This window comes from Schistocerca piceifrons, chromosome 1 (assembly GCF_021461385.2).
Source record: "Schistocerca piceifrons isolate TAMUIC-IGC-003096 chromosome 1, iqSchPice1.1, whole genome shotgun sequence".
Classification (NCBI taxonomy): Eukaryota; Metazoa; Arthropoda; class Insecta; order Orthoptera; family Acrididae; genus Schistocerca; species Schistocerca piceifrons.
The window spans coordinates 103,988,012-104,010,637 of NC_060138.1; the positions used below are offsets into that span (position 1 = coordinate 103,988,012).

At 38.3% G+C, this 22,626-nt stretch overlaps 1 non-coding gene across 1 annotated transcript; it reads left to right on the plus strand.

Moving 5' to 3' along the window:
* The first annotated feature begins 17,748 nt into the window (after positions 1-17,748).
* Trnas-cga lies at positions 17,749-17,823 on the plus strand. Its single transcript has one exon. It is a non-coding gene; the product is annotated as a tRNA-Ser (tRNA).
* The last annotated feature ends 4,803 nt before the right edge of the window (positions 17,824-22,626 follow it).

Consider the following 22,626-nt stretch of genomic DNA (forward strand, 5'->3'; position numbering starts at 1 on the left):
TCCTTTCTGAAAGTCATATTGTGACATTGGTAAATTTTTATTATGTTCTAATGACTACTCCAATATAATTTGAGGAAGCATTCAAAGTCTTTACTAAGCACAATGACAGTGCAATTGGACAATATGATTGTGCTGTCGAAGGATCTTTACGAGGCTCAGTATAGATACAATAATTAGTGTGGTTCATTCTTGAGGAACTTAGCTTTTTGAACATACTGCATTAAAGATCTGTAACAGTGTCTTTTTTGCTGCCATTGGCCAGTTGTATGTCATAAGGTAATTTATTTGATCATTTCCCATGGATGTAGAACATTTAAGTACCATTTCTAATCCTTGGATTGTAAAAGGTTTTGTAAATAATTCGCTAGATGCCTTTGCTTCTTTGTGAATACTCTTTTCAAACTGTGATATTTCTCCTTCTGCTAGCGGAGGTACAATAACAATACAGGGTGATTCAAAAAGAATACCACAACTTTAAAAATGTGTATTTAATGAAAGAAACATAATATAACCTTCTGTTATACATCATTACAAAGAGTATTTAAAAAGGTTTTTTTTCACTCAAAAACAAGTTCAGAGATGTTCAATATGGCCCCCTCCAGACACTCGAGCAATATCAACCCGATACTCCAACTCGTTCCACACTCTCTGTAGCATATCAGGTGTAACAGTTTGGATAGCTGCTGTTATTTCTCGTTTCAAATCATCAATGGTGGCTGGGAGAGGTGGCCGAAACACCATATCCTTAACATATCCCCCATAAGAAAAAATCGCAGGGGGTAAGATCAGGGCTTCTTGGAGGCCAGTGATGATGTGCTCTGTCACGGGCTGCCTGGCGGCCGATCCATCGCCTCGGGTAGTTGACGTTCAGGTAGTTACGGACAGATAAGTGCCAATGTGGTGGCGCTCCATCCTGCTGAAATATGAATTGTTGTGCTACTTGTTCGAGCTGAGGGAACAGCCAATTCTCTAACAAATGCTTGCTGGATGCGTGCTACATTTTCATCACTCGTTCTCGGCCGTCCAGAACTTTTCCCTTTGCACAAACACCCATCCTCTGTAAACTGTTTATAACAACGTTTAATACACCACCTATCAGGAGGTTTAACACCATACTTCGTTCGAAATGCACGCTGAACAACTGTCGTCGATTCACTTCTGCCGTACTGAATAACACAAAAAGCTTTCTGTTGAGCGGTCGCCATCTTAGCATCAACTGACGCTGACGCCTAGTCAACAGCGCCTCAAGCGAACAAATGTACAACTAAATGAAACTTTATAGCTCCCCTAATTCGCCGACAGATAGTGCTTAGCTCTGCCTTTTGTCGTTGCAGAGTTTTAAATTCCTAAAGTTGTGGTATTCTTTTTGAATCACCCTGTACTTTCACAATCTTTTTTCCAAGAAGATTTATTTTGGATTTTAAGGAATCGTTTAGCATTGGCATCCTCTTTCTTATAGAGGATGGCAATTATTGAACTACACGAAAGCCAGCCACAGTGGCCATGCGGTTCTAGGTGCTTCAGTCTAGAACCGCGCGACCGCTACGGTCGCAGGTTCTAATCCTGCCTCGGGCATGGATGTGTGTGATGTCCTTAGGTTAGTTAGGATTAATTAGTTCTAAGTTCTAGGGGACTGATGACCTAAGACGTCCCATAGTGCTCAGAGCCATTTGAACCATTTTGAACTACACGAAAACAAACGTAAATTAGTTACAAACTATGGTGAGTACACATTTTATACGACATTTAAACATCACTGCAGATATTTGGATTTATGTTATGACATGTTCGATATGTTTTCCATAATATGCGATGATGTGACGAAGACGTATATCGAAATTCTGCATCATCCGCTGAAGTGACGGAACATCGATGCTGATAATGACGTCCTGAATGGCCGTTTTCAGCTCAGTAAATATTTTAGGGTTATTGCTGTACACCTTTCCTTTAATATAGTCCCACAAAAAGGAGTCGCATGTGTTCATATCCGGAAAATATGGCGGACAATCGAGACCCATGCCAGTGGCCTCTGGGTACCCCAGAGCCAGAATGTGGTCCTCAAAGCACTTTTCTAGAACATCAAACACTCTTCTGCTTCACTTTGGTCGAGCTCCATTTTACATGAACCACATATTGTCGTAATCAGGGTCACTTTGGACAACGGGGATTAAATCATCTCCCAAAACCTTCACGTACTGTTTGGTAGTCACTGTGCTGTAAAGGTATGTTGCACCAATTATTCTGTGACTGGACATTGCACGCCACACAGTCACCCATTGAGGGTGAACAGTGTGGTGCCACCGCCAGACACCACACTTGCTAGGTGGTAGCCTTTAAATCGGCCGCAGTCCGTTAGTATACGTTGGACCCGCGTGTCGCCACTATCAGGATTGCAGACCGAGCACCGCCACACGGCAGGTCTAGAGAGACTTCCTAGCACTGGCCCCAGTTGTACAATCGACTTTGCTAGCGATGGTTCACTGACAAAATACGCTCTCATTTGCCGAGACGATAGTTAGCATAGCATTCAGCTACGTCATTTGCTACGACCTAGCAAGGCGCCATTATCAGTTGCTATTCATCTTGTTAATCATGTACCGTCAGACCGACGTCCACCTTTAACGGATTAAAGTTAAGTATTCCACCAGCTACGTCCGTTTTTCTAAAGTCTAATTTCCCTTTCCTGTTCCAGACCTCACGCCAGCCTGCGTGAGCTAAAACGCGTGCCTTTTGGCTTCCTCTAAAATTCCTGGGTTGGCTCTCCTGCCAATCCACAACAAACAGACTGTTCAATAGCGTAATGCGTATTATCAGTTCTCCAAATGCGCCAATTTTTGCTTATTGATGAACCCATCCAAATGAAAGTGGGCTTCATTGCTAAACCAAACCATACATGAGCATACTAATTCCCATCAAGCCACATGGTCAACTGTACAGTTTCAACGTCCTATCACAGACTGTCACCCTGCTGTTGCAAAAATTTTCACATGTGCTATTGCGCACTAATTTACAGTAGTAGCTCTATTCATCTGAGAATCTCTTTTTACAAGGATATGGGACATGTCAAAGTATTTAAAGTTTAAATTGATTTGAAATAAGCTAATTCGTATACACATACATTTACAGACTTCTAGTTAGAGACAAACACACATACACACGCACACACACACACACACACACACACACACACACACACACACACTCTGTAGTGAGTGAGATGTTGAGCTCAGAAAGAGGAAGAGGTGTTAGTATTGTTCTATACATAGCTTGGGTGTAAGTATTCATAGAAAGGAAAAAAAACATAATGTGGAGGTGTTATAAGGAATGATGGATGTTTTATAATCATTATTATTATTTATTTGTATAAGATTTTCTTATCAAACCTCTACTCTCTTTTATCTAAGTTATCCTTCAATGTATAAAATGTATTGCATAACAGGTACTTTTTAGCTGCCTTTTTAAATAAGTATATTTTTGCAATTTCTTTAATCTCTTTTCGTAATTTATTGTACAGTTTTATTCCTTGATAGAAAATGCTGTTTTGAGTTTATGTTTATTTTTTCGTGCTAAATGTAAGTTGAGTCTAACTCTTGTTGCATGGTCATGGAAAGAGCTGTTTGTGCAGTAATTAGCACTGTTATTTTTTATGTGTTCAATTGACCGGTAAATGTATTCACATTGGACAGTATTTTGAACAGATCTTAACAATGAGCTCATCTAGTATTTTTGGTTCTTATTCTTATGGCTCTTTTATTCAGTTTGAAAACTGTGTTCATATTTTGTGCATTTGTTGCCCAAAAAAGAATGCCATAACTAAGAACTGAGTGTACATACGAATAATATGTAACTAAAAGACGCTGCATGTTACACACTGATGATAGGATTCTAAGGGCATAACAGGCTGATGACATTCTGTTTGCAAGTACCTTTGTGTATTGACACCACTTCAGCTGAGAATCAATATTCATTCCTAGAAATTTTGCATTTGTTTCACAGTCTATAAAGGAGCCATCTACAATTAATTTAACATTGTAATTTTTCCTCTTCAAACTGAAATTCATCCCGTTAGATTTCTTTGTGTTCACTGTCACTTTATTGCTTATTGACAAATCTAAAATGGTTCAAATGGCTCTGAGCACTATGGGACGTAACATCTGAGGTCATCAGTCCCCTGGAACTTAGACCTACTTAAATCTAACTAACCTAAGAACATCACACACATCCATACCCAAGGCAGGCTTTGAACCTGCGATCGTAGCAGTCGCACGGTTCCAGACTGAAGCGCCTAGAACCGCTCGGCCACTCTGGCTGGTATTGACCAATCACAAACTTCCTTGAGAGTGTCATTTGCTTTCTCTGCAAGGACTTCTCTTGTTTTCTAAGTGACTTTAATATTGCTGACATGAGCGAAGAGAATTATTTCACCATGAGTAACGCTACTGGGAAAGTCAGTCATGTATATCAGGAATAGTATTGGTCCTAATATCTTACTTTGTGGAACCCCTATATTAATGTATTTTGGTTCTGATAAGTGTTTTACTAAATGTTTGGATCTATCTGAAGTGTGTGTTATCTCTACTCTTTGTACCCTATCTGCTAGGTATGACCGAAAACAGTCATTAGCTACCCCTCTTATTCCTAATGCATCTAATTTATTTAATAGAATCTTGTGGTCAACTGTATCAAAGGCCTTAGAGAGATCCAAAAATATGCCTGTGACACACTCATCTTTATCAAGAGCATCAAATACAACTTTTGTGAATTCTACTATGGTTGGCTCTGTATTTTTGCCACTTTGGAAACCAAACTGTGATTCGCTTAAAATATTGTATTTATTCAAATAATTCATTAATATGTCTTTCGTAATTGCTTCTATTACTTTTGAGAATGGTGACAGCAGGGAAATGGGCCGGTAATTTTCTATGTCTTCTGCATTATCTTTCTTAAGCAAAGGTACAACTCTTGCCTGTTTTAACTGCTCTGGAAATGTCCCTGATGTGAAAGATTCATTTATCATATTTGTTAAGATGCTTTGTGTAATCTATAATCCCTATGCATTGTTTTAGTACACGTATTGGTACTTCATATAAGCCTACTGACTTTTTATTTTTTAGTTTTTGAACAGTTTTAATGACTTTAATCTCTGTGGTTGGAAGTATCATCTTTGTATTTATTGCAACATCATTTACAGGTGTTATATTTGCTTTGAGGAATTATTTATGTAACTTCTCTGCAATACTTGAAAATTCTCGTTTACATAGTTTGCTAAGTGTTGTGGATCATTTCTTACCTTATTCCACTCCCTTAGCAGTATGTTATTCCGCATTTGTTTGCCTCTCCCCATTTCCTTTTTTATAACATCCCAGACTGCTTTACTTTTAGTCTCTGCATTATATATTAATTTGTCATTAAATGACTTTTTTTCAGCAATCAGCACCTTCCTATAGATCTTTTCGTATCTATGATAGAAATTCAAGATTTCTGGATCATTGCGAATCTTTTTCATGGAACTGAGGTGTTTAAGTGTTTGTGAGGACTTCTTAATACCTGCTGTTATCCATCTATTTTTGTGAGATGTTGATACAGACATGCATACTTTTGGAAATGCCTTTTCAAAGTTCAGTTTAAACAATGTGGAGAATTTAGAGAATTTCCTATTCACATTGGATTCCTTATCCACTTTATCCCAGCTCTGTTTTTCTAGTTCTTTTGAAAAATCTTTTATTTAGATTTCTGATAGATGTCGTTTGTAGGTTTGTAGTTTAGGGAAGGCTACATGGTCAATTACTGATGCAGTCATTGTAGTAACCCTTGTTGCACTATTGACCAATAGGAACATGCCAAAACTTCGAAGGATATTTATGAAGGTGCTGCTGGATTCACTTATGATATTAGTGTTGATGTTAATGTCCCCTCACAGAATTATGTTGACCTTTGGGCTTGAGACTTTATCTAGAACTTTTATGTTTCTTTGTGTGTGAGGAATGTTTCCTGAAAGTTTGGCCGTACCTTTTTGTAACACCCTGTATATACACACAAAATGGTTAATTTCTTAATGATATCAAACCATGTTAAATCAATAGCTGATATTTCAAAGTGTTTGCCTTCACTTTCTGTACTGAGGTCATGTCTTGGTTTGAACTGTGTTCCTTTTCTGATATAACTGCATGATCCTCCACCCCTTGAAGCAGTTCTGCAGTAAGAGTTAGCCCCTTCATACAGTGATAATACTAAATCTTGTATTTCTGTCGCTACACTAGTGCTCAGTAACACAAACTACTGTGCAGTTCAAAGATTGGAGCTTAAATTCTAATAGTTGTATTTTATTTTTTATTGATTGCATATTTTGATGGAGGATTGTTAAGTCTGTGAAATGCCCCATGTTACTCTTACCAGTGGTTTGTTTTCTTTGTGACATCTGGTATGTGTGATATTTGAAGTTTTAAAATATGTCTTGTAAATGATTGTTTCAGTATTTTTTAAACTGCTGAAGATACTCTTTAGGCAGGGGAAACTGTTGTCTGGATTTATCCTTAAAAAACCGACTTTTCCCACCCATGAGTGGCCCGAGATCCACCCCCTATACTTTTATAAATGAGCTGTACCAATTTTCCCCCTCCTAGTCCTGTTTAGGTGTAGGCCATGCCTAGTGAAACCCCATCAGTTGATAGTTCCGACGGGCACCAGAGAAACATGAGCAAAGCTGGCTGTTCTCATATTCGTCACTAACCCCACACTGATTCACCTCACAGCTCCATTAAGGTGTGTTCGTCCATGATGCCAGAACAGCTCAACAAAGTGTACTTTGTTGCCATGAGGCAGGGAAGCTATCTTGTCAAGGTCACCACCTATGTCATATTCCCCATCCCTGTCCTAACTGTTTCCAACCCCACCCACTATCACTACATGGTCCTCTTTTGTAGAGTCCTTACATAAAGACCTTAAGTCCTCTATCATGTGACTTAGCCTTGCATTTGGTTTGAAGATACTGGTGGCCTGGTACTCTGCCCCTAAACTTTCCTGTGACTGCGGGCTTACACCTCACCCATGGCTACTACCTAGTAGCAGCACTTTCTTCTTCCTAACACTTTGTACATTCCTAGGCTTCTTGGCCTCGATTGAAGTGTGCTGCACATTTCCTGCTCCTCGTACTACCTGAGGCTCTTCTCTAATTAACTGTGGCAGTGGTCGATACCTGTTTCTGGTGTTGATGATAAAACTGTCAGATAGTGTTCTCATTCTCCCTATCCTCCTACCAGCTGCCAGTTCCCAACCACCCTCCTCCCCCCTATCTCCCTTGATACTTATCACTTCCCTCCTTGCTTCCTCCAACTGTGCCTGAAGGGCACAGATTTTCCTTTCCTGTTCCCCAATCTAAATGTTCCTTCTGCATACTCTGAAGTTCCAGGAGAGAGCCTCTTCTCTTCTCCCAACATTCTTCCCACTGCAACCCTCCAGTGAAAATATTTTCTACAAGACTGGCAACGAAACACTCTACTCACTACCCTATAACATCTCCCACATTTCTCACTCCTGGTCATTTTCGAAAGAATAATTAATTTAAAAGAATGTTTTAAATTTGTCAAGGACGCGAGATTGGTTGTGTGTAAACAAGAAACGACACAAAGGTCTTACGTGCGGTGGTTGTTGTTCTTGTACTGATTTAGAGATACAATGACAGAAGAATGAATTTTTTATTACTTTGCTTTTAGAGAATTTACGTCATCAAGCGTGTTTGGTCAGGTTTTTAAACGTTTATAGCTCGGAAAATTTAGGCCTAGATCGCGTCTATCTAACTAGTAAACAATACGAAATGTGGTAGTTAAATACGATTTCGGAACGTTTAATTACACTTTTATTGCGACAATATACACTGATGAGATTAGCAGCTGTCCTTTTTAAACGAATTTTGCACTATCAAGAAAACTTAATCAGAATTGTTTGTGTTTATGTCAGGAAAAATTTTTGGTTCATAGGTTATATTAAGTTTGGAATTATATTCTGATATTTCAATTGAAAAGTAGTGATAGGAACCTATTGGATATGAGTTAACTTTTTATTCAAATGTGTCTCCTAACAATTTTGAACAAACAGATAAATCAACAGCCGATTTTTTCCAGTGTGATACAGTAAGCATTGTCAGGGACCCATCATTTAATATAAATAAATTCAATTGATTCATTACTTCCTAAATGGCTTCTCCAAAGCTATTGATTTCACAGCCTCGTGAAGAATTACGAACATTGACGCCTCTGCATATTAAAAATAGTGGACTTAACAGATTAAATGATGAGTACCATTCTGTCGTTGTTACTTTAGAACTCAGTAGACAATCCATTGAGATTATAGTTAAAAATTGTGATGATAATGTACTTTTGCTGTTACCTCTCAGAAATTATGTACATTGGTAAAATCTATTTACTGTATGGCAAAAGCCACAGAAGATCTTATTAACAAAGCTATGTCTTCTTTTCTGTCATTTATATCTTGGTGGAGAACACAATACCCTTTGAACTTGAAGGGAGGTTTACTATCTTTTGGTCCAAAAAAACGATTCCTCTAAATGGCATTTTTGGATCCATGAAAGTGTTTAGAACCCACCCCTGAAACGGTTTTTCCAAATACAGAACAGAAAATGCACCTACCTGAAATTGACCTTTTTCACGCACCAGTTTTTTTTTCTTTCGGAGTACGAGTTATTGTACCAGTGCTTGGGAGGAAACACACAAAATTCAAAAGAAAGTTTGAACTCGTGTGGCTGGAAGTTAGCCTCCAAGCATTTGCATTTTGGTGTGAAGACTGTGGAGATTGCGACTCTCCTGGCAGTGATCAGCTTCAGCGAAGGAGATTCAGCAAATCTGAAGACTATGACGTCACCCTGCGACTCTATTCGACGCAGTTCGCCAAGCATTCAGACGACCACCTGTTTCAAGCCGCCGAAAACCTCTTGTCACCGGCCGTACGAGCGGCTCTCGAGAGGTGCAGGATGGCCCAGATCGAGCAGAACGCCCTCTATGAGGAAGAGGAAGGACTAGTTTATGGACCCGGGATAGCAGATTGAACGTACGTTGCATGATATTGCATTTACATGTAGTCAAAATTTGAAATCCGTTTTTCTCGAAATAACATTTTTTTATCGCACGATTTGGTAACTTCAAATCTACTGAACCTATTGGCATGACTCTTTGTTTCTGACGAAGCTAACTAAATTGTCTAGGAACTGTACCACTTTTATTCCGATCCATCAAACATAAATTTTTTTTTTTTGGTCGACGAAGTCGAAAAAGCGATGAAAAAGAACCCTGTTTTTTTTTCAAATGGCTGCCATTTTGTTTCCTATGGTCCAAAGAACTTAAGCGAGATACAACTCCTAATGAATCTTATATATTTCGTTAACGTCAATTCCATTTTGATTTCAGATAAGTCGGCTGACCTTTGACATACCGCGCGTGGAGGTCTACATCGAAATTTTGTTTCGTTCCGACGGTGCTTCCGCTTTTGCTCTTCGACATTTCAGGTGGAAAAAATTCCAGTTTGTAGAGGAAATATCAGTTAACATTTTGACCAAATTTGACATTGATATCTATAACATATCCCGAGAAAAAATTCTGAAAGTATATGCTTTTTTCGGGCCAAAGATAGTAAACCTCCCCTTAATATTCGATTACGGATTGAACAACGTTTCACAAGTCGCTGCAATATTGACATTTTTCAGGAAAAGTTCATGCTATAAAGTGTCCTTGTTAGAGACTGCTGAAGGGTGTTTCACTGTAAAATTTTCATTAAATGTATTTTTTTAAGATAAAATACTAGCAGCTGTCTGTTGTACAGCTAATGAGTCTATCAACTTCATGTCTGGTGCCTGGGCTTGTCTTATAAGTCCTGCAATAAGGTTCACAAGTTTTCAATAATTTGTGTTTTGCTTGGCACATCTGAAGGAGAAAGGTGCCTGTGTTTGTTTCCTTCTGACTAGGAAATTTATGATACTGTGGGCAATACAGATTTGCTGCAATGGGTTCTAATGGTAGTACACTTGGGTTCTAATGGTAGTACACTTTGATGATGAACAACTGTGAATCATGATACAATAGAAGTTACTGGATATTTTGTTTCTTGTCAGCTCTGCCTATATGTTGTGAACCTGTGATTTGTGTAAGCTGGGGTAAGCTTGATGGCCTCTTCTTACTGTTGAGCTGTCACGACTTTTGCATTAGGTCTGAAGTTACTAGATTACTAGCTTTAGTGTATAGAATGTTGGGGGCAGCAGAAGCTTTCTTTATTTTTCTCTGCTTCTCACACTCTGGACACCTCTGTTCCATTAAGGTATGATTCCCTTTACAATGAACAGACATGAAATTGCGATATGAGCACTTATCTGCTGAATTATCACTACAAATTTTAACAACGTTACTGAAAACCACATTGACTATTATACGGCTGAATCTTAGGCAATTGAAATACTGCGTGGCTGTTGCTACATATGATCGTACTTGATACCTCATCCAGCACTCACTTATGTGACTACGTAGGCTTTCCCGGCGTAATAAGTCTTGAAAGTCTTATCGGGTTTGCTGCCGGATCCTAAAATCAACTCGACTCGATATTTCGGCGATCCAACTGTTCGCCATCTTCAGGAAATGCTGCTTCTGCTGATGAGTCCCGCTGAGAACTCAGCGGGACTCATCAGCAGAAGCAGCATTTCCTGAAGATGGCGAACAGTTGGATCGCCGAAATATCGAGTCGAGTTGATTTTATGATCCGGCAGCAAACCCGAAAAGACTTTCAAGACTCACTTATGTGTTCCAATAAGCTTCGTGAAGCAAAAACTCCAAACACAGATTTTGTATGAGAAAGATTTTCATTTAAAGCGCCCCTAACCTTCCATCTGATGCTGAGAATTTGTGTTGGTGATTATATGGCTCGAAACAATTCCTCATTAGTAATTTTAAGATCAACATTACATATTATACCACGCTGTGGACTGGAATGAAGGCTGACGATTCTACTAAATTATTTTCAACTTTTGCTGAATTCCGTTCTAATTCTGTTTCTCTCTACAGATCTGATGCCAGCTACGTTCTTTCGGTAGTCTGGTTTCGCTTGAAAAACAAGTTTTCCCAATGCGATCAGGTGCATGGCCCCAAACTTTCCGGCCTTTCCCTCTACGTGTGTGTAAAAGGACCTGATGAATCGAGTTTGTATCGTTAGTTCGTGGATATAATGTACACAGGTTCTATGTCTGTCATTCTTACTGAATCAGTGCTGTTGATCACACGATCCACTGAAGTTGGTTTTACATCGGTTTTGGAAGAATTTTCAGTACACAAAGCAGTATAACCGGTATCTTGTTCCACAGTGTGTTCCATGTTATTGTCATGCAATACGTTTGAAGTTACTTCGCCAGTTTTATTCGGTAATGTCTTTCTTTTTGCCTGCCGCTTATCTTTATTTCTAGCTATCTCATAACGTTTGATTTGCAACTTGCAATTTGTGGTATCGACATCCATGTTAAAGGTTTCGGTATCTTCATTCTAATTAATCAGAGACACAGTCTCGCTTAGTGTGTACCATGACCCCTGTGTTGCCAGTTCCCCCCTATTTAACCGTAATTTTGAATGACCGCCTTCACCACATCGTCCACTGTCCGTAGTAATAATGTTCGCTAAAGAATGCGAAACACAACAAAAAAGCACCAGTGTGCACTGCAGCTGGCTTTAGTAGTTGAAAACTTATTTCACAAAGCAAGAAAATACAGAGCGATGTAAGCACCTAATTTTTGGTCTGAGTCTTATTCGGCGTTGTTGTAGGTACACCGCTGGCTACGCCGTTACAGTCAGGAGTAACCAGACTATGGTGCGATGATGAATCACGAAAGCGGAAAGGGGAATGCGAGGCATGAGAACCGATCTTATTCGACGGTAATGATGTGGGGAACCATTAGAATTCTGGGTAAAGAGTCGATTTTACTTTATTAAATACCGGCATTAAAGATCAAAATCAACTTTCCGTGTAACTGGTACTAGAAGGAGCTTAAGGATCATCAAGACTTCACCATGATAATAACAGTACGCAGAAAATTAGTAAATTCAAAAAATAAATGAGTATTTTTAACTTACTCAAGAGGTACAAAGGGATGCGAAGTATTATGATCTAAGCTAGAAATATCAGCTGTACACCAAGCTCGCCTGTCAGCGATAGGAAGTACTTTGAACCCGTTCATATATGACAGTCGGCGATTGAATGTAGTCTGATACTGTTCTTTTATTATATTCAGCTATACCATGCTCTCAGAACTTGTTAACTTCGTGAAAGGAGTCGTTTAATAACGTTAAAACGCTACTATTTTACGGTGTTTGCAAATAAATGCATCGTAATGGCATCCCATGACGTTTGTCATAGAAACTAGGTGCTTGGACCACTAATTGAAATCACAGGTCGCTTGATTCCTTCTTCTGAAGCATCCAGTGCGCTACCAGATCTGCGTTTGAGGACATCAGCTGTGAGAGTTCCACAAACTGCGGGTGGGAGGAAACCCGATATGCCGAGATTCACTAAGATAATCCAAGAAAGGATCATTTCTTAACTAGTGCAGTCTCTCGTGGGAAGTCTTGACTAATACACTGAACTTAACCTATACCGCTTTCTACAGAATCGTGACTGAACTGAGAAACTTCCATGGAGATTCAGATATGCTAGGGCAGTTTGCATATGTCATCTCTATGCTGGAGATAACCAGGCTTTAGAACATATTGTCGTGGACAGTGGTACACATGATGAATTATTCACAACGACTACTTTCGTCGAAAAATCGGTGTTGTGGTGAAAAGATTCAATTTGCAATCAAGAGCGTCAAAAAGAAAAACAGGAAGCAAACTGTGAACTAAAACTGACTGAAATCTGTAGCTCCAAGGTAAAACATCGAATTAAAATTGTGCATATCATGCTTTGTGAAAAGTATGTCGTGAAATGGAATAAGTTCATAACAATGAGAAGTCCCTCCTCAAATGGACCATGGATCTTGCCATTGGTGAGGAGGATTGCGTATGGAGGAGTATCTGTGGAGAGGCCAGACAAATGTGTGGTTCCTGGTGAGGGGCAGTAGCCTTTTCAATAGCTGCAGGGAAAACAGTCTGCATGATAGACTGAACTGGCCTTGTAACATCAACCAAAATAGCATTGCTGTGCTGGTACTGCGAACGGCTGAAAGCAAGGGGAAACTACAGCTGCAATTTTTCCTGAGGGCATACAGCTTTATCGTATGGTTGAATGATGATTGTGTAAACTTGGTAAAATATCCCATTTGGATCTTCAGGCAGGGCTGCTCAGGAGGAAGTGGTTATCAGGAGAAGCAAAACTGGCGTTCTATGGATCAGAGCATGGGATGTCAAGATCCCTTAATCGGGCAAGTAAGTTAGAAAAATTAAAAAGGGAAATGGATAAGTTAAAGTTTGATATAGTGGGAATCAGTGAAGTTCGGTGGCAGCAAGAACAGAACTTCTGGTCAGGTGAATATACGGTTATAAATACAAAATCAAATAGGAGTTATGCAGAGTAGGTTTAATAATGAATAAAAAATAGGACTGCAGATAAACTACTACAAACAGCATAGTGAACTCATTATTGTGGCCAAGGTAGACACGAAGCCCATGCCTACCACCATAGTACAAGTTTATATGCCAACTTGCTCTGCACATGATGAAGAAATATATGATGAGATAAAAGAAATTATTCAAACAGTTAAGGGAGATGAAAATTTTATAGTCATAGGGGACTGAAATTCGATAGCAGGGAAAGGAAGAGAAGGAAAAGTAGTAGGTGAATATGGACTGGGGGCAAGATTCAAAATGCTTCAAATGGCTCTGAGCACTATGGGACTTAACATGTGTGGTCATCAGTCCCTTGAACTTAAAACTACTTAAACCTAACTAACCTAAGGACAGCACACACATCCATGCCCAATGCAGTATTCGAACCTGCGACGGTAGCAGTCGCACATTTCTGGACTGAGCGCCTAGAACCGCTCAGCTGGGGGCAAGGAATGAAATAGGTAGCTGCCTGGTAGCATTTTGCACAGAGCATAACTTAATCATTGCTAACATTTGATTTAAGAACCATGAAAGAAGGTTGTATACGTGGAAGAGACCTGGAGACACCAGAAGGTTTCAAATCTATTATATAATGGTAAGACAGAGATTTAGCAACCAGGTTTTAAATTGAAAGACGTTTCCAGGGGCAGGTGTGGACTCTGATCACAATTTATTGGTTATTAACCGTAGGTTAAAACTGAAGAAACTGCAGAAAGTTAGGAATTTAAGGAGATGGTGTCTGGGTATACTGAAAGAACTAGAGCTTGTAGAGAGCTTCACAGGAGCATTAGGGAACGACTGACAAGGACAGAGGAAAGAGATACATTAGAAGAAGAATGGATAGCTTTGAGAGATGAACTAGTGAAGGCAGCACAGGACCAAGTAGGTGAAAAGACGAGGACTAGTAGAAATTCTTAGGTAACACAAGAGATATTGAATATAATTGATGAAAGGAGAAAATATAAAAATGCAGTAAATGACGCAAGTAAATGTAGTCAAATTAACAAAATAACTGAGGATGGTCGAAGTAGAAAGATATAAAATGTAGACTGACGATGACAAGGAAAGCGTTACTGAAGAAGAGAAATTTGTTAACATCGAGCATAGATTTAAGTGTCAGGAAGTCTTTTCTGAAAGTATTTGTATGGAGTGTAGGCATGCAGGGTTGTGAAACAAGGACGATAAACAGTTTAAACAAGAAGAGAATAGAAGCTTTTGAAATGTGTTGCTACAGAATATTATGCTGGTAGATCATGTAATTAATGAGGAGGTACTGAGTAGAATTGGGGAGAAAAGAAATTATGGTACAATGTGTCTAGAGGAAGGGATCGATTGGTAGGACACATTCTGAGGCATCAAGGGATCACCAATTTACTAGTGGAGGAAAGCGTGGAGGGTAAAAATCGTAGAGGGAGACCAAGAGATGAATACAGTAAGCAGATTCAAAAGTGTGTTGACTGCAGCAGTTACTTGGATACAGTAGCAAGGAGAGCTGCATCAAACCAGTCTTTGGACTGAAGACCACAATGACAGCAAAAAGTTAAACTCTGTCCATCGATTACGAGCAGTTCATGGGTTAAACACTATAAACAACCATCAGGAAGACATATTGGAAATGAAGACAGCTGCAGCAGACATCATGATGCCAGCCATGTACTGGAAGGGGAGACTGCTGCACACAGGGATCATGCAAGAGGCAGGTCATCACCACGGCAGACAGAGGGTTTGATGAAGTCCAAAGTTTATTGTGCGGGCAAATGGGAAACATGTGGAAAGGTAATTTTTGTTATCTTGCAAGTAAAAAACGGAAATCATTCTTTGCCTTTTTAGAAATTGAGCAGTTATTTCATAGTGTTTTTTCACGTTACATAAATGTATCAGTTACTGAAAGTCATGTAATCAAAAGTCTTGAAAATGGAGAAGTCTATAGCCTCAAATTGGGATTTTAAGGTCCGTTTTTCCCCTGATATCGCGCCCATCAGAATGAAAATGTCTGTCCAAACAACAGTCTCAATGAATCCAGACTTCCTAAGTGGGTCATTGAATGCTCAATCTTCTCGCATAAAAGAGCCACACTTTGTTAACTTGTGAGTACGTGCAAATGAAAGAATCTGTTTGTAATCAAATAAAGTAACCATGGCACATTTCCGTCTCAGAACTGATTTGTTGTTACACTACATGTTTCAGAGTTCATGGGGATTGTAAAGCGTCTCTTACAACAACCCATTTTATTCTTATTTTTTTAAGAAGAAACTCTTCTGTCACGAGTAAAAACATGTAATGTCAATGATTTACTAACAGACGTTAAGGAAAAATTCCAAGACTGTATGTATGAAACGGAAAAAGGAAACCTCTATAAGTAAATTGCATTCATTTTTCTAAAGAAACAAATGATGTTGCAAGGAAGTGGAGACTTCGTTGTCTTGTGATTCACTTATGTTTTGACATTAAATATACTAAGAGATATGTTGTTGAAGGCCCTGTGATAGAGATATTTTATGGAATAATATTTCCATTGACAGACATCAGTGTCCGCAGTTACTGTAGCAAACCGTTTAATATCAGCATACTGAATTTATTTTATAATTTTATATTTTTAACAAATGTATCAGGAAATTTTGATCACATAGTTTGAAGGCAAAGTGACTGATTGCACATTGTCATTTCAGTATTTTATTCTCCTCATGTCAAAAAAGTAGATCTGTCTTTTTACATAGTCTGATTAAATATTTATTACCACTTTTTACGTGGAAGTCACAATAGTATTTTCATGGTGGACTAACCTTTAAACAGTGATGACACTCAATACCCATCATGGCCCAATACAATGAAAGAATATAAGAGACATGACCCAAGGGTGTAAAGGTAATAGTTGTTCAATATTCTAAAAAGATTAATTATACATGGACGTTTGTAAAATTACTAACCACATTGTGCAATCATGTGTGTAATGTGTCCTTCCCGAGGCAAACTCATGCCCATGCACAGCAAATTTTTTATTAACTTAAATAATTGTATGACTTTCATTTTCCATTAAGGAAAGATATGTTACAAATCGAATGTTAATATTAATGCTGCCACATACATGTTTAATCCAAACCGCAGTACCTCGAGTTAGTGACATACTAATGCCATGTTCTGTCTGCACTTCTCTGGCAACTGAATCTGTCAGTGTCCATCTATCAAATGAAGACTGGACAGTAGTTCTTCCTGTATTTCCAGCCTGTCGTTCTGAGGTTCAGATATTTTATTTAATACCCATGTATCTAGTGTCACTCTTACTGATCCATCCTTCTTCGTCACATAGTCTAAGGGATTACAATATTGACTCTATAATTCTCTGTAATCTGCAAATTCAACATGCTTTGAGTTTCTTTCTCGGTAACATCTCGTTTTGCTAATGGTGTCAGTACCACATGGGGTATCTGCTTAAATGGCTGGGGTGGCTTAACTTTAAATTGATAAGGTTCTCCCTCATTAATCCTAGTTTGCTGGAGAACCCTCTTTTATACTTTCTAAGTAAGTGTTCCAGCTCTCTTTTTCTGTCTTGATCCATTACATTAATGTTACCTACTTTAGCCCTTATCTCATCGTTAGACACTTTAACTTCTTATATAAAACCAATGAAGTGATTAATCTGAAGAAAATAACTCGTTTAAGACAATTGGTTTGGTTCTGGACAGAGAGAAAGTACCAGCACTGCTGTATGTGAGATAAGTGGAGCCTTTGGTCGTATGCATTACGAAATATTGCCTGAGAAACTTCAATTTATAGGATATGTAACACACCAACGAAAATAATTACCAAAATAACAGAAAACAATGTTTCTCAGTGAAACTTCCTGGCAGATTAAAACTGTGTACCAGACCGAGACTGGGACTCAAGACCTTTGCCTTTCGCAGGCAAGTGCTCTACCAACTGGGCTACCCAAGCACAACTCAAGGCCCCTCCACACAGCTTTACTTCTGCCAGTACCTTCTCTCCGACCTTCCAAACTTTACAGAAGCGCTCCTGTGAACCTGTGGCTAAGCCATGTCTCCACAATATCCTTTCTTTCAGGAGTGATAGTTCTGCAAGGTTTGCAGGAGAGCTTCTGTAAGGTTTGGAAGGTAAGAGACCAGGTACTGGCAGAAGTAAAGCTGTGAGACGGGGCGTGGGTCGTGCTTGGGTAGCTCAGTTGGTAGAGCACTTGCCCGCGAAAGGCAAAGGTCCCGAGTTCGAGTCTCGGTCCAACACACAGTTTTAATCTGCCAGGAAGTTTCATATCAGCGCTCACTCCGCAGCAGAGTGAAAATCTTATTCTGGAATGTTTCTCAGTGAGAAACAGACATTCTCTGATGAAAATTATTAAGGCAGAATACCATGGGGATCGGTTCTTGGACCATTCGTTTTCGTAATTAACATCAACGAATTGCCACACCATGTTTCCCAATCTGTGATCTGTTGTGTAGATGATACTTCGATAACTGCAACCCATCAAGACACATCAATACTATAACAAATGTCACTGGACTCGCTAGATGCTGCAGTGAAATGATTCTCCTCTAACGAATTGCTGTGTAACCCTGATAAGATCCACATCTTCTGGCAGCACTGTATATAGATATGGAAAATAGAATGGTTAAACTTTTAGGATTCTATATGGACTCCAAGTTGACCTGGCATGGAGAGGAAAAAATGTAACCGCTGTCTCATGAGTATTCTTATCCCACAGTGTCTATAAGTTAGAAGAACAATGTAATTACAGATTTATAGCATAAAGAAGTTAATGTTTGTTTGAGATAGTGTTATTTACTATTATTGTTTATACAAAGCTGTTTCGTTTCGTAAGTTCCATGTAGAGAATGGGAGTGCTGCAGTTCAACAAAGGCAGTGTCACTGAGCAAGGTGGCACAGTGGTTAGTACACTGAACTCGCGTTCGGGGGGATGATGGCTCAAGCCTGTGTCCAACTATCCTGATTTAGGTTTTCTGTGATTTCCCTAAATCGCCTCAGGCAAATGCCTGAATGCTTCCTTTGAAAGGGCACAGCTGACTTCCTTCCCTGATCTGAGGGAACTGATGACCTCGCTGCTTGGTTCCTTCCCCAACCTCAACCAACCAACAAAGGCAATGTCTTTGTCATTTGGGTCAGAGACAATAAGTTGACCACTACTATTACCACAGCAGTGGCCAGCGACATGAAGAACATCCTGCCGCCTAGTGTTGCACCCCTGTGGGCATCGTTACGAATTAATTAAATAATGTAATTAACTAAAATAATGAAATAATCGGAAACATAACATTAATGCATGTGTCATGTGTAATGGATCTGCCTGTTTTATGATGTCAGTCTATTAATATTTGTGATATGGCAACTGTGAATGTTACAAGTGTAATAAAATGTGAATAAGTGCAAACATTTAGTTCCCTGTCTACTTAACCTTAAAGTATTAATGGATTTAAAAATTTGTGGATGAAGATGAAGGATAACATTTAATGAATGTTTAATTGAATTTATCAGATTAGCAAAAGGTTGTCTTTCAAATTTTATTTTTATGAAGGCATAATCATTAGACTTGAGGTAGGCCTAAGTTATAATTTTGAGTAAAAACCCAACAAGATAACGTAATCTTTGGTTTAGCGGTGATATCTATCAGATTTACTGTAACAAAAGAGTGAAATTTCTCCAACTCAGGCTCTCTCAACAAACAAACCTGCTGATTAAATTTAAAGTGGATTTAACTGAATGTAATTAAACCTTTAGCTGCGTTGTATGCCATGGTTACAAGAATTCTGAACATAGTCTGACTGATTAATTGAGAGGAAGTCATGACTACCCAAGGAGGAGACACATCAGTCATCTTGGCAAAAGAATGTTAAGTCTAACATACCTAACACGGAAACTGAGAGGCTAGTTACTTCAGAATATTTAAGATTGACGTATTTTGGACTGTTCCAGTCTTGAATTTCGTATGAACTAATATTATAGGCACTTTATTTATATAAATGACATACAGAAAAAACTCAAGAGAAATATATGGGGCTGGATCACTAGATGATTGTCGATCTCTGTTTAGCAATCTTAATGTACTTAACTCTGTATATATATGTCTCATTGCTATATATGAAACTGAATGTAAAAGAATTTCAAATAAGCAGAGATATGCACGGGCTCAACATGAGAGGAAAAATTAAAATAATTATTCCAAGAAACAGATTGGCAAAAGCAACCCACTCACTTAGTCAGTACCATGAAAATCTTTAACAAACACCTACCCCCATGGCCCATGTCTCATAAATTACTTGATAGCAGATTGTATATATAATTGGATATAAATCCATTTTATAATATAACAGATTCTTTTGATGTACAGAGTTTGTAAATAAATTAAAATTTAAAAAGTATGACCAAATGTCAGCAATTGTGTACGTAATTAAGTATATCGACATTATGTATGAGATTTTATTTATTTATTTATTTCGCGTTCCATAGATCCATATGGGAACATATCCCTGGATATAGAATGCGTCAAGGTTTTTTACAGATTATTGTTTTGTACATGGATACATTGATCTTATCATTAGATTAAAGAAACTGTGAAGTTTAGCATATACCCTTACATATTACTTAAGATACAGGACATCTGAAAGAATATACAGTCATACATAAATTTGAGTATTGTTCTTAAGTTATACAGGCATCATATAGAGACATACATAAATTTTGGTATTGTATTAAGTTACACTGTATTTACAGGGTATGATTAATCAATTGTAGAGGTCGTACAGTAAGGTTTAAGCATAAACAAGACATTCTATGCAATTTTGCTAAGACATTCATTAATACTGTAACAAGATTCTTCTAAAAGAAACTGCTTCAGATTTTCTTTAAACTTTGGCAAGTTTCCAGCCAGTTCTTTAATGTGCGGTGGGAGGGCATTAAAAATCTTGGTGCCACTGTATAAAACCCCCTTCTGGACCATGCTTTTCGTTTTTAGCTCATAATGGATATCCAGTTCCCTTTGCGTGTTATAACTGTGGTATGAGCTATTGATTTTGAATAAGTTGCTATTTTTTGAGACAAAGCACATCAGGGAAAAAATATATTGGGCAGGTGTTGTAAGGATTTGTAGAGCTCTAAACAGATCCCTGCATGAGTGCCTAGGATGTACTCCACACACACTTCTTATTGTTCGCTTCTGTGCATGGAACACTTTTTTTGCTATTGGTTGATTTCCCCAAAATATTATACCATAGGCCATAAGTTGGTGAAAATAGCCAAAATATGCAGTTTTTATTGTGCTCATTTTTCTAGTGTCTGAAATTATTCTTAAGGCAAACGTTGCTGAGCTTAGCCTTTTGCACAAATCTTGAATATGGTGGTGCCACTTCATTTTGCTATCTATATACAGACCCAAAAATTTGGAGGACTCAACCTTCAAAATCTCGCGCTCACCCATATTTAGGTTCATTTCATTAGTAACATTTGTGTTAGAAGAGAAATGTAATTTGTCTTCTTTAGGTTGACTGTAAGGCCATTGGTTTCAAACCAGTTTGTCAAATCTGCAAAAGGTTTATTTGCAGCCTCATTTGACACATTCCCTGAGAGATTATTAACTGGTAAAGTGGTGTCATCAGCAAACATGAGTGTTTTCCCATATTCTGTACATAGTGGTAAGTCATTTATAAATATTAGAAAGAGCAGTGGGCCCAATACTGAGCCTTGAGGTACTCCTGCAGTAATGGAGCCCCATTCTGAAGATACCTGGCCACAATGCAGTCCTTCCATGATTACTTTCTGCTTTCTACCACACAGATAGGATTCAAGCCACGTGCCTACGGTTCCACCCATTCCTAGGGTCTTGGCTTTACTCAAGAGAATATGGTGACTTACACTGTAAAAAGCTATTGACAGGCCACAAAATATTCCAACTATCATCATATTATTATTTATGGCTTCCATAACATTGTCAACAAAGGCATGTATTGCATCCACGGTTGATACCCCTTTCCGAAAGCCAAACTGGCTACTGCTGAGGATGTTATATTTACTAAGATGCTCAACCATTCTGCTATGCATCAATTTGTCTAGTACCTTGGAGAAAACTGAGAGTTATGAAATTGGTCGAGTTATGAAATTGGTCGATAGTTTGTAGCCTCAGTCTTTTCTCCCATTTTATAAATTGGTCATATAAGCCCATATTTTAGCCTGTCAGGAAAAACACCTTCTTCCAATGACATATTACTAATATGGCAGATGACTGTACTTATTTCTATACAACAGTATTTCAGTAACTTGCTGGAAATGTTGTCAACTCCAGCACTTTCATTTGGTAAGTCACATTATATATATATATATATATATATATATATATATATATATATATATATATATAAGTCACATCATATATATATATATATATATATATATATATATATATATATATATATATATATATATATATGATGTGACTTACCAAATGAAAGTGCTGGCAGGTCGACAGACACACAAACAAACACAAACATACACACAAAATTCAAGCTTTCGCAACAAACTGTTGCCTCATCAGGAAAGAGGGAAGGAGAGGGAAAGACGAAAGGATGTGGGTTTTAAGGGAGAGGGTAAGGAGTCATTCCAATCCCGGGAGCGGAAAGACTTCTGCTTGTGTCTGTATATGTGTGGATGGATATGTGTGTGTGTGCGAGTGTATACCCGTCTTTCCCTCTCCTTCCCTCTTTCCTGATGAGGCAACAGTTTGTTGTGAAAGCTTGAATTTTGTGTGTATGTTTGTGTTTGTTTGTGTGTCTGTCGACCTGCCAGCACTTTCATTTGGTAAGTCACATCATCTTTGTTTTTAGATATATATTTGTTTCCTACGTGGAATGTTTCCCTCTATTATTTATATATATATATATATATATATATATATATATATATATATGAGCAAAAAACAGATTTATTTTGATAACATATCCTCTCTATGGTTGCATTGTAAGTTTAACACACATAACACATTTTGGGGATACTACACAGAAAATTATCCTCCCTAAATATCCAG